Here is a 13,483-nt window from a genome sequence, read left to right as displayed (position 1 = left end):
TGCAAAATAAAAAAAAATATAATTTTGACAAAATTACATTTGGGAAATGAGAAAAATTGGAACTTTTTTGATCTTGATCCATGTCATAGTACGATAYTGAGGAAAGACAGTTGGAATCAACTATTTAACTAGACAGACAACAGTTTTGACCCATCATTTCTGAGTTTCACACTTTCATTATTCAGTCCAGAAAGTAAATTAAATGCTATTTGAAGCTATTCCTTCTGAATCATTCAATCCTGACCTGAAAAACAAAAGGAAAGTGTCATATAACTAGCAGAGGTATCTCCTGTACTGTAATATTTTTCCCAAATGATTTTCAGAACCTCAGAACAAAGAATGCATTTGATCTACATAAAACCTCTGTGTTCGAAAGGCATATTTTCTTTGCACAAATTAGTTGCCGGGAGACAACTGGACTTGTTTTATTAATTCTCCCTTCAAAGCAAGTCGCAGGAATGTGACAACTGAAAATTGACATAATAGTCATGTAAATGATYGCTAGAAGACAGAAAGGCTGTTGCAAAGGATGTGGTTTGTAGAAGACTTAGGACTTAACTAGCTTCAGTAAAATTTGGAACAGATTTTGTTCAACAGTGGTGAGAAAAAGAATTGAACAACAGCTTTACCAGGCCACCTGGCTTAGGATTCATTTCCAGCAGTGTTTTAGGTGTGGTGAGCATCTGGTAGTGCTCCCTGCAGATGTTCTCCCRTTCTCCATTCTCATTTAGCTCAGGTGCTTCATCACCCAGAAGTGTTGCCTTTGTATTTATTAACTCTGGGTAGAGCTGTGACCCATGACTTTGTCCAGCCTCCTCCTGAGCCTGTGGGCTCTCCTAGAGCTCACAGTGTCCTGGGAAGGTTTATATCCTCTCTTGCTTGCCTGGGATGAGCTCTGGAGAAGAGGGAAACAGTCTTGTATTGACTGTATCATGAGGAAAAGATAAGCCTCTTTCAGAAGAGCTGTTTGCTATGTTTGCTATTACACATTCCAGGGTGAAGGTGAAGGCATTTTTAACAGAGAAAAGCTTTTTATTTCTGCCTTCTCTCACAGCAATACCAGGCTTTGGCAAGTAGGGCCTGTGGGGCCTGTTTCTATAGTGACATGGGATATCTTTGTAGGGAAAGATCAAACCACAAGGTTATCCTTGAGATGTCTGTGCTGGGAAACACATCAGGAAAAGGAAGGAACCATCCACAGCTCTGGCTGTCCTGGGGGCTGGGTGGACAAGGCTCTGGGACAGTGGCTGGTCTGTCATAGAAAGGAACTGCTCTCTGTCCACATGGGATGGGTTCACCTGGCTGGCTGGTAAATCCCCACCCTGGTGCTCAGGGCACCTGGACACAGCCACCCAAAAGGCCACCTCGGAGGGCAGGGCAGGCTGCTGGAGTCCCCMTGCCCTCTGAAACCCCTGAGCCACACCACACTGCCCTGTGGCTGGAGACAGAGACAAGTGATCACTTCGTTCAGCAGGGCTGACTTCCTTATTTTGAAATAGGACTGTGCCTCAGGAAATTCTAGGAGGATTTTGCACCTGTCTGTGTTTGTTTCCCTTTCTGAATAAAGTTAAAAACCTGTCAGGGGCCTTCCAGCTCTGCGTACTTCTGATTTCATAATTCAGCTTAATCRTAAATGTACTTGTTAAAACATGCCTGTTTTGGGAGCTGTTCCAGACAGAATATTAGCTCTGTCTGGAAAAGTGTGAGCCTTTAGGACATCTACCAGAGTTCACTGAATTTATCAGAAGTACTGTGCTCTGTGTCTGCTAGCTCATTTTTCTAACCAATTTAAAAAAAAATGTAGTAAAGATGAAGGGTATAATGAGTAAGAGTATCAGTTGGATAAGTAAAAGCTCTTTTTTCATATACATATACATAAATTGTTATGAAAAAAAAATCAGGAACTTAAAAAAAACTATAGCAAAACTTGAACAAAATCAATTTAACTCTGTAGAACCAAGACTATAACCAGAGAAACTAAACACAWAAGTCCCAAATAAATAAGTTAAAGTTTTTCATTCCAAAATTCAGCAGTAATCATTTGTTGGAAGGGATAGCTGAGATGGAGCTAGAATCTGAACCTCCTGATTTGTGTCTTGGTCTGTTGGTTTCTCTGCCTCTAAAATTACTTATTTCAAAATCATACAGAAACCCAGCAATCACTTATAATGACACAGAGTTATAATAGGAAGAGTCCAAAAATAGTGTTTTTATGTGAGCAATAGAGGAAGGCAGGTTATTCAATGTGGAAGGGAAAACTCAATGAAGTAATTAGCTCCCCCTTTCTTTCTGTGTGACTAATTAATTATATGCAAATCTAAATCAGCTGAATTATTGGGCAATGCCCAGGCATTAAAGGGTTATGTAATTATTTCAGCATCAACTGAGGTCAAACAGGAGAAACTACAGAGGCTGAAAACAAGGAATGACCTTGAAAAGCTAATTCCTGAGATAATCAGAGACACGAGAAGAAATCTGARTATTGGATAATGGTCACTGCTGGCAGAAGAAATAGTAGTGGTGATGATTTGTGGGGCAAGTGTAGTGACAATCTTACCCTTACACAAAACAAGAGGATGAGACAGCACACACAAGGGAGCAGGGACTCCTTCTCCTGAAGGCTGTTTTTCARTCTTGCATTCTGTAGTGGATTAACCTTGATTGGCTGCCAGATGCCCATTTGGCTACTCTCTCCTTCCTCCTCCTCAACAGGATGAGGGAAGAAAATCAGATGGAGAATCTTGTGGGTCAAGATAGAGACAGCAAAACCATTTAGCCATTCCTATTATGGGCAAAACAGATTTATGGAAGATTAATTTATTGCCATTTAAAATAGATTGGGTGGTAAGAAACCAAAATAAAACTAAAACAATGCCTTCAGTCTGCACAAATGCAAAAAAATCCTACGGTGTCTAATACYTTCATTAAAAAGCCCTGATCTTCAGTTTGCTAATAAAGGTTTTATTCTCAGGCTAGTCCATTACCTAAAAGTAATGCAAAATCAAGGAGAAAAGGACACTTTCTTCAGAACTCAGATTTCTAAAGGCTTAAAAATTTTTGAAGTGCAGGGGGGTGGGGCAAGAAAAGAAACAAACTACGGAGACCTTGCCAAGGGGTGGTTCCTCTAGCAAGTAGTTTCTCCTTGCCAGAAAGAGGCCAGTGTCTTTCTCAGTCTTCCTTCTTGTGTAGGTGGAAAGAGGACTAACAACAGTGACTGAGCCCTAGAGCAAATCTGCTGCTGTTGATGTCCCACAAATGAAGTGGCAGCCTTCTCTCCACCACAACTTTTTGTGTGCTTCCTGTGGGAACAGAGGTTCCCTGCTCCAGTTTATCTGGATTTCCATATAACTCCTGGAGCTGGTATGTTCTTGAGTTATTATAGTTGCGCTTCATTTTAGACTGTATTTTGTGTCATTCATTATTGCCATAATAATGAAGGTAGTTTACTGAATGATTGTATATTTTCATACAAATAGCAATGTAAGTGTTCAGTGGAACACTGAGGAATCAATTTTTASTCTTTATTAATATTTCTTTAACTAGTTGTGTAAAAGTAACATAAAATGAATGGTGTACAGTCACTGCGACATCATACACAACTAAATTTAGATAAGGAAAACAGTAGAAATGTTTTTAACGTAAAAAAAAAACCCTAACAAATGCTTTCATAAAAGTAATTTAGGGAGGTGGATAAATTATGGACCTTCTGAAGTAATGTTTGAATTACAGATTTGTGTGTCCTATTTACTCTGGGTAAATACAGATGGTATGGATGGCAAAGTGATCAGTTAAGTTATTTAACAGATACCTTTCACTGAAGTGTAATGGCATGATTTAAGACATTGCTGTCCCTACCTACCCTGCCCTTTATTCTTGTATGTCTGTCCCTCAGATGCCTGTTAAGCCCACACTCCTGTGCTCTCTTTTTCCACCAAAGTTGTAATATATCAGATTTTGCACTAGAGTAGTACAGATGCAGATTCTTGTCTGAGTCTGTCATTCTTGCTGCTGACTAACAAAATCCTGACAGAGGAGCAAAGCAGATAGCTGCAAACACGGATGTCTTAATATATTGTAGCAATGCTGGGGAAAGATTTTTACTACGCTTGTCAAAAGGGGAGAAAAAAGGATGCAAATAGCCAAGTACCTTGTCAGGATCAACATCACCAATAGTCTGAGAGGCAGGACCAGCTCCAGCTCTGGGAATGTCMTTTCTGTCTCTGCCTCAACACACTTCAGCTAATACCTCTCTCAGGGCAATTTTGGGAGTGCTCTCTTCACATCCTTCTGTGAAGATCCCTAAAGGCTGTCTGTGGCAGAAGATAGCTAGAGGACATCAAGATCCATCTGTGGATACCTTGTCTCAKTCTGGATCTTCAGACTGCAACTGAACAGGGATGCCCCAGGCCCCCAACAAGTCTCAATTCTTCTCTTCAGGAAAAGAGGAAAAACAAGTGTGGAAGAGGAAGGGCAGTTCAGATCATCATCTTTTCCTCAACTGTGAAAATCCTTGCCTTTCTGAGTGGTTTCCRGAGTCCCTGGGTAGAAAAGCAAGGCTGAAAACAAAGGACCCAGACACTTCCAGTGGAGATTTGCATCTGTGTGATGCTTGGCTGTCTTAGAACATTGTTCAAGTCTTCAGCTTTCTCTCCCAGGGCCACTCTCTGGGGCTGTCAACAAACTAAGGTGGGAGTCCCTGCTTTGGCTGCCCTCCAGAAATTCAGAGGTAGCTGAAAGGGAGTGTAAGGAGGGCACCGGGCAGCTATATCACATTTTTCTTACTACCTACATGAAGCATGAGAATTAGAGTGCTTCAAGCAGAAAGCTAATTTTTAAGTAGAAAAATCTGAGGCTTCACCTATCTTTTTATAACTAATTAGTATTACRATAACAAAATAGTCTGCTTTTGCTTGTAGAGCTTTCATTGATATGTACTTATACTACAAGAGTAGAGTGGTTCCATCAGTTTTCACTGATTTAGATTTTACAGGAGTTTTTGGCAGTGTGCTGATTGGTTTTGCCATCAGAATTTACACCTTAATGGATTACTGCTACCAATTTCTGTGGTCTAACCGTAATTAATAGATACCTAAATGGAGATAAATTAGTACAGTGTGGGTTTTGTATGGTCCCCCCCCCTTAAATAGCACAAAAATTCTTTACTGGATATATCAGGGAATTTATAGTTTTCTCCTATTTTGACATAATTTTAACCCATTTGTGCTATTGTTGCTTTTATAACACTCTGAAAGTTCAAGGGGGCAGAAAGGGTTTATTGGGCTGAGCACACTTCTGGCAATGGGTAAATGAGCTAAAGATTAATGATGACTTTTCTGAATTGTAATATCTGAAACTCTCCTCTCTATGAAACTGGTGTCTAAGAATTAAGAAATACATAGATTTTTGCCTGATGAATTATTATCTTCTGTTTGTTATGAAACTCTTGGTTAGCACTTGATCTAGCTACTTTTACCACCTTACTTTACCAGAAAGCTTGAAGGGCCTCCTTCAGTGGGGTCATTGTTTTCAGCTGGAATAGCTTGTGGTTTCACTTCAAGGATTCAGTCAGATTGCATGTTACTCATTAAGTACATCTGCCCCTTGTCTAATCAGGAATGTATGCATCTGCTGCAAATCCAGGGCTGGATTCAGCTGCTCTGCAGTGGGTCTCTTGCTCCAGAAGCTGTTTGTGTTGTACGTGGAAATTATACAGTGATCAAAATTATGGCTTGTGTGCTTCTCTGATAGYGCAATAGATAGGACCTTCTGTCTCAAAGTGTCAGCACAATTCAACTGCAATAGAACCTGTGCTCCAGCACTTTGCACCCTAAAAGGCACTTGCCACAGAGGAAATAGCATCTGCCATTAGTGTCCTAAGTGARGTAATTTCATTATTGTCATTCTGTATTATTGTTTTAGTGTGTCTGGGAAGAGGATGATCTTTCCCCTTTCCTCTTTAAACACTAAATATCCTATTAGATACTTCTTTTAAGGAACCTTGTATCTTCACTTTACTGGTAGTGCTGTGGTGGTAGTCATTTTGTACCAAATACTAATACAAGCTTCTGATACAGAAAATATCTGCAAATCAAGATGTAYTCATTGAAATCGGTTCATGTGTACATAAAAACTGCAGCTGTTTGTCAGAATACAGCTTCTTTTTTCTGGTGTGCTACRGCATACTGTCATATATAAGCATGTATAAGCTACAGCTTAAACCTGAGATAACACTACTTGTGAGGGCCATATGGTTTGTCCAAGACCATAAAATTAGCAGTTCTCCCCCAAAACCGGATGGGTTAATGCGAAGATTATACAGATTTACATCATCCTCCTCTGCAGTGTGGTGCTCCTGCCACGCCTTCTCCAAACAGATGAAGTACTATCGTTCTCCCTAGCAGGCAGAAGTGGTTTGGCAGTTGGATATTGAGCCTTCTTTTGCTTCCTTGTTTTTTGTCCATGGGGCTGTGCTGCCCATTTGAACATCTGGCTTTAAGCTTTGCCTGAGATGAAGCTCACACTGTTTCTCCATTTTGCAATGTTTGCCATGAACCTTCTTTGACAGTAACCAGCAGAAGTGAGGGCTCACCTGATCCCTTCTGCCCACACAAGGCARCACCTTCAGCTGGTCCTTCCTGTTGAGTGACCCAATTGGTTAGAGCTGAGCTCTGTGTTTAAAAGCCTTTGGCAAGGGCAATGCACACCTGAGAGTGGCACAAGGCCCACTTACAGCCCTTTGCAGAAGGGCTTATTTGTTTAGAAACTTATTTGTTTAGAAAATAGAGGCTATTGCTTAACTAGCAATATTTCAGTCACTTCCATGACAACCAGCTCAGAGAGACAAAACAGGTCTTCACCAGAACACACAGCATCTTGAAAATATAATAGAGTAAATTTTACATAGCAACAATATGAAGTTTCCCCTAACTTGTGAATTTTACCTGTTAGCTGATGATTTAATCAGTGAAGTAATGGCTATTCTGCTAACCAGTTATGAGCAAATTGGCATTGATTTCTTTCCATTTTCAGGCATCCCTTGTTTTTGTCATGACTGGGGATGTGCCAGCACAGCGTGGTGCCCTCTTCCCTCTGCTGCCCACACAATCCAGCAGGTGCCTTGCAATGATAACAGCATTAAAGGGCAGCAATATTTGGAAATAAAGGCCTAATTCRAAGGCATTGGAATTTTTTTATCTATTTCCAGGAATCAAAGGAATCTGTAGCAAGTTACATCCTTATTTGTGATTCAGTATGAAAGAATATGAAAGTATTTGGAAGCAATGAAAAATGGTTGATGCAGTATTTTTTTTTTGTCATCTCACCTAGATTTTTTAATTGGTTCTTGAGAAGCAGAGCAAGCCCTGATAGATCTTCACAAAGTTATAGTTCTGTCTGCTTTTGTTTGTGGGTGTTTGTGTCCAGTATCCCTAGAAAGCATCTGGGAAAGACAAGTGTCCTGATACTCAAATCATTGAATATGTGATCTGATATTCAATCAAAGTACTGATATTTTATCCTCTTATTTTWTCATTGCATCCTGTTTTGTGTCATGATCCCATCAAGAGGTTAAGAACATAAAATATATAAAGTAGCAAATTCAAAATCTTCTGTTGTTCATGCTTTCATTTGATGTGGCAGTAATTTTTAATGCAGTTAATTTTGAGAGCTAAAAGGAAACCTCGTTTCAGAGCAGAAACCCCACAGTACTGTTGTAGTCGTATTAAGGAAAATTTAGCCATAAAGTAGTTGCATCAAATCCTGGATTTTGGACTGAAAACAGTATACTACAGAAAGCTACTCCCTCAATTATATTCTTTCAGCTGAATGTGAAGGCTACTTTACAGAAATTTTTGGCAAACCAAAGGCTGCTATAGAAGCCACTTGTTCAACACACAAGAGGAAATGTTCTATCTATCTATACATCGATATATCTATACATCTATATATTGCATGGAATCACARAATGGGTCAGGTTGGAAGGGATCCCAGTGGGGCATCTGGTCCGCCCTCCCTGCTCAAGCAGAGCCATCCCAGAGCTCATGGCACAGGAATGTGTCCAGATGGTTCTGGAATATCTGCAGTGAGGGAGACTCCACAGCCTCTCTGTGYCACACTTTACAGTCACCTGCACAGTAAAGAATTCCTTCCTCATATACAGGTGGAATTTTCACCCACACTCCTTGTTGTATCTTAGACACAGAGGCACCACCTCTGCTTTGCCATTGCTGCACCCAGACTTACTCAGCAAAAGCTCCTGTGTCATCATCACCTGTAAGGTGTTTTATCACCATTCAGTCTGTCCCCAGACCTTGCTTCCACCTAGCACTCCCATGAACTTCCCTGAGTATCTGCTCTGCTATCTCATTAGTTTCAATGTTGGGAAGAGTTTTCATAATTCCTCATGTTCAGAACATTTTAATTTCTTCAATTCTTTCACTAGGGTTTTCCTTGCCCATAAGAAAATCAGATCCTTAGACATCAAATGCATATTGTTTCCTTATACAATTTGCTGAGATTAAACATTCTAACTTTTTAATTGTGTAGAAAAAAAAAAAAAAAAAGAAGAAGGTCTATAAACAGGCCTGTATTCAAAATATATTGTTGAAAGTTCAAAGTGGAAAAAGTCAGGCACATTTAATCCCTTACTCTTCCTACAGGAGAAGTTTGTCCTTCTCTTTCACCCTTTAAACAAGTAATCCCTCAAGCCTGGTAAACACTACAATCTCGGGACCACAATACTAATTATTACATTTCATTATCTGAAGAATGAATAAAAAAAATTAGGGCACTTTTGTGCCTAGACTAGAGACAAATGACACAGAGCATTTGATTTTTGTGAAGTCTGGATATTTTCAACAAGTCAGTGAAGCTCCTTTGAAAAGGCAGTTTTGAAAACTTTTCCCTTTCTCCTGAGGTAATAACTTTGCCTGACTGCGACAGAATTCTCASTGTGGTGAAATGAATGGAGTTGTGAGAACTCTGTCCTGTTAAGCAGGAAAAGGGACCATTTTTAATTAAATTTTTTCTGTAGTTTAGCCTGCTAGCAAGTCTGCTGAGGAGGAGAGAAAGAAAAGAGAGCAGAGACAGAAATGACAGGACATACCAAAAATGAGATGGAAAAAGGAAACACTGRAAAWCTTTGTTCCTCCTGTGAAAAAATTGCTTCTGATACTGCAAACAAGGCTCAGCTCCACTGTCCAGAGGCAGGAAAATTAACCATATGTAATAATTACAGCTGTAATTAACTATATGTAATAATTTCAGCTGTATGAGCACCATGAATAATTATACACATTGTAAATGGATTTGCTTTGATTGTGTTTATGTCATCTTTCTAATTGGCTTTGATGAGTTCTRTTGAGCTTGTGGTAAACAGTGGCTGACAGCTGATTAATGTAAACTCCTTGGATATACATATGAGCTTTAACAATATAGCAGAATCATTCAGAATCTTTAGCAAGAGAGATATAAACAAATATAAGATTTATATCCCCCCTAAAAAATTCCTTCTTCTTCCTTTCATTTGGAGTGGGGCAAGACACAAAAAAAATGTGTTAGAGAAGATTACTGAGAAGTTTTAGCAGAGAGGTCTTTCTTGTTATGTACTAACAGTGAACTGTGCAGACCCTAAATAATCCTAGCAAATCCTCCCTAAGTGGTAAATGTTTTATACTTACAAAGGTTTGAAAGTTTACTACCTTTAAAATTCTACTGACCTTTGTAACAGTGGATCTTATAAAAAACTCACACTTTWAAAAAAGTTGCTCATGTTGCTTTGTTGTAAGTTTGAATTTGGCACATAGTTCAAACACAGCATGTGCTTTCTATAAAATATACTTTTACTGCAATGTATTAATGGCCTGTTTTCTGCTGTTTTCTGTAAGAAACTTTTGTCAAATCATGCTACAGCAAACAATGGAGAATCACTGCAAAAAGAAACCTTGCCAAAAAATACTGTAAATGCAAAATTAATTAGAATTAAGTGAATTAATAGGAAATTAGGGAATCCTGTATGCAGACTTTTGAAACTCARCTAAGAAGAGCACAATGTGTGGTTTGGGTTTTACTCAGCTATAACTCACCCCACTGCCTGACTTTGACATATCCACTGTTTGCAACACACCAGCATTAGCTGTAAACCAATTATGCTCGGGAGATTAGTCAATATTAAATTGCAATATGTGAAGAGTTTCCTCACTAATTATTATATTTGTAGCCCCATTGCTTGCAGTATCAATAACAGAGGGTATGCACTTAACAAGAATGTTGTTTTGCAGCTTAATCTATTCTTATTGGGGGTTTCAATTGTTTTTTGGTTGTTGTTGGTTGTTTTTTTGATTTTTTTTTTTTTTAATTTTTAAAGGGATGGGCCATCATTGCAATGACCATTTCCACAATGTCCCTGACCTCCTCTACAGGTCTGCATGAGCTCTCTCAAAGGTTGATGATGCCATTCAGATTCAGGGGATGCAATCCACCCCTTTGCAGTCTGTTTGCAGGGAGTGGGGCTGATGAGTGTCCCCTCAGTCTTGGAGAAGGCAGCCAGGGTGCAAAGCAGGTGAGGTGACCGAAATGGCAGTAGCAGCACAGCCCCGATGGCACTGCCAGGTCTCTGTGCACGTATCTTCTGGAGCTGAGCGTGCTGAATTTGCTGTGTGGCCTGTCAACAGAAAAGACAGGTGAGGAAGGTATTAACAGAATTAATGGCTTTTAACAAGGCTGTGAACAGCACAGTTCCCTTTGCCTTCAAGGCTGAGCAGCAGGGCCTAACTAATCTTACCCTGATGCTGGCCACCAAAAAGCTGGTTGGACCACACAACTGAGAAATTTTGAGCCAGACAGATTTAACACTTGATTTGTTGCTGCAGATGCATCCGTGCTGATCTCTTAAATAGAAACTTAATTGGCTGCAGCCATCTGGAAAGAAGGCAAGATGGGGGAGCTTGCTCTTGTGGGAATGTGCTGAGGGATCGGGCAGGTTCAAGAGCCGTCAGTGAGGGGTAGCAAAGGATCAGGGCTCMGAGCTGGGAAGCTGTGTCTTAGAGATAGCAAGTGCTGCAAAGAGCAGAGAGCAGCTGGCCAGCCCTGACAGGGACAGAGGGAAAACTGTCCACATCGCCAGGGGCTCTGCAAAATTTGCTCTGGTCAGGGAGCCACACAACTAGCTAAGCCAAGATAAGAATAAATGACTGTTTTGGAGATGGAGAGGTCTGTAAAAGTTATAAAAAGCTAATATTGATATATTTAATTCTCTCAGCCTATCAAGTATTTTACCTTTTACTTTTAAAACATTAGCTGACTCACTATATTATTATAAAACCTGTTTGGTTTAGYGGATTTGTTTATTTGTTTGTTTTTTTAAGCTTTCAAGCTGCTCAGTCGCTTTTGTGGAGCCCTATAATAAAGTGGTTTGAGGGTGTTTGAATACTGTGGAAAGCTCTGTCTCATCACCCAGCTGTGATCAGCTATTCCCTGGCCCCACCAATACTAACTTGTGCCTGGTTGAAGACCAAATTGTTATAATACATATTATTTCTCTCCTTGGTTGCTCTGCAACCAGAAACAGCAGGTTTCCTGTTGTTAGATCACCCTGACACTCTGCAAAGGAATGTGGAGGCACTGAACCTTGTGACAGAGGAATTTGCAGGCTGCTTGAGTAGCCAGGAGAGCTTTCAGAATCTGACAGAAATTCTCATTAACCTCCCACTGTCATTGTTCAGAACAGCTGGGGAAGGTGCTGTGTGTCTGCACAGCCACACAACATACACACCTTTTAAGGGACATCATGACCTCCCTGCGTGAGGGGCTGCAGAGGGTTAGCAGCACTTGTTGTCTGCACAGTTAGTGCACAAGGACCCACAGGGAAACGGGAGCCCATTGATGGATGCTGTTAATACACGGCAGAAACCTCCATTCCAAACTGCCTGGGCTCAGCAGGCACAAGGGACTGGTCTGGTYTGGAAGGTCAGGCTACCAGCACTGCTCTGGGCTGCAGAGCCTGACCCTGCTGGCAGCTCTGGACAGGCAGGAGGAGCTGCCTGCTTGCCAGTGATTGCTGCTAACCAGCAGCTGCCTCCTCTCMGGGAAAAGCAATGAGCCTGGTGGTGTTGTCCCATAGGAAAAGCTGTAGTTTGGGATGAGCCAGCATTGAGTTGTGACAATCTTCTTATTGGAGACAGCAAAAGGGAGTTGGATCACCCTCATCGGGGGTTAAAACACAGAGGGATGAACAGCTGGTACTGTATCAATCTGGCCTTGAGTACCACAGCTGGGAATGTTATTTTCAGTAAGTATTTTCTTTGTATTGATAAGTAATTGTGTTTTGGTGATATCTTAAACTGCTGAATCAGGTAGAAAACAATCATAAGGGAAGTTGACTAGCAGTGCTATGGGTGGCTTTTTTTTTTCCATGACAATTACTGTGTCACACATCAGGAAAGTACAGGAATGGATAATTTTGTTGAAACGCTGACAATTTGTTTAATGTGTATCCAAGAGTTGGCCCCGAAGCTAATTTGATCTACTGCTTTTCAGTTTGCTCTGTGAGAATCCAGCCCTTGAGAGCCCAGTGCTGCTGTGCTGTGCTACCCAGCAGTACACAAAAATACTTTTTCCCCTGAACTATATTCTTCTGCCTTCTTAATAAGTAAAGGTGCAATCACTCAGGATATGTTTGAGAWAAAAATAACCCTGTTCTGAAAAAGTCAGAACAAAATACAATTTTGTTGTGTTGTTTTTAGTTATTGCTCTACTATGGTTGGATGCATTTCATTTTATTTCAGAGGGGAGGGAAGGTGGGGAAGAGAACATACACTGGAATTTAGTTTGGAAGAACCATGCAGATAGAAAGRATTTGCCAGGATAGCTGAAGCTCATTCTTTCCATTTGAGCCTGTAAATCTTTCACAGAGCCATATGTATGTAAATTGGCTGATTGTTAATCTTTGCAAAGATTAAGAATAAAGGTAGTGACCTRAAGCCAGGTTAGAGGGGGCAGTGATTGATGTCTCTCCATTACTAATTTCAGCAAGGAATTCCAGATTGTCATACTTTACATGTTTGTGGTGGAGTATCTCTCTCCTCTTTGTCCTTGGGAATTTGGAATATACAGCTAATGAAGCCTTTCATRTAATTGAAAATAAATACTGTTGATTGTAAGACATAAAAGGTGTTTCAATTTTTTGACCCATAAAGTATGCTTTTGCCACTTTYTTGCTGATTTACACCCACTGGATCTGGTGATTTGGCCTCTCAGGTAYAAGCAGATCCTTCAGGCAAGTGGGTCAGTAGAGCTGGCAAAGGCTGTGTGTTTCCAGGTCATAAGAGCTGTTAATATATAAACTTGATTGCAACTAGATTAAAAACAAAAAAAAATCTTGCATCTTAGAAATTTAAGAGAGGGGGAACACATATTTCTGCGGCATGAGGTGTTTCCTAAATTAAATAGTTCAGCTGGTATTGGCTTTGGCAGCAGCTGCTGGGAR

General features: G+C 40.3%; 1 protein-coding gene across 2 annotated transcripts in view; it reads left to right on the top strand.

The window, feature by feature from the left end:
* Positions 1–3,093: 3,093 nt before the first annotated feature.
* Positions 3,094–13,483, top strand: part of SLC13A1 (solute carrier family 13 member 1) — a 48,566-nt gene continuing 38,176 nt past the window's right edge. For both annotated transcript variants that reach the window (XM_057378549.1, XM_057378542.1), the window contains exon 1: positions 3,094–3,360. The gene's annotated coding sequence lies outside the window, so the exon portion shown is untranslated. The remainder of the gene's footprint in view (positions 3,361–13,483) is intronic.

The sequence above is a fragment of the Malurus melanocephalus genome, unplaced genomic scaffold, assembly GCF_030028575.1.
Source record: "Malurus melanocephalus ecotype Western Australia unplaced genomic scaffold, MMel_1.1 scaffold_11, whole genome shotgun sequence".
Classification (NCBI taxonomy): Eukaryota; Metazoa; Chordata; class Aves; order Passeriformes; family Maluridae; genus Malurus; species Malurus melanocephalus.
This window is presented reverse-complemented; position numbering and strand designations above follow the sequence as displayed.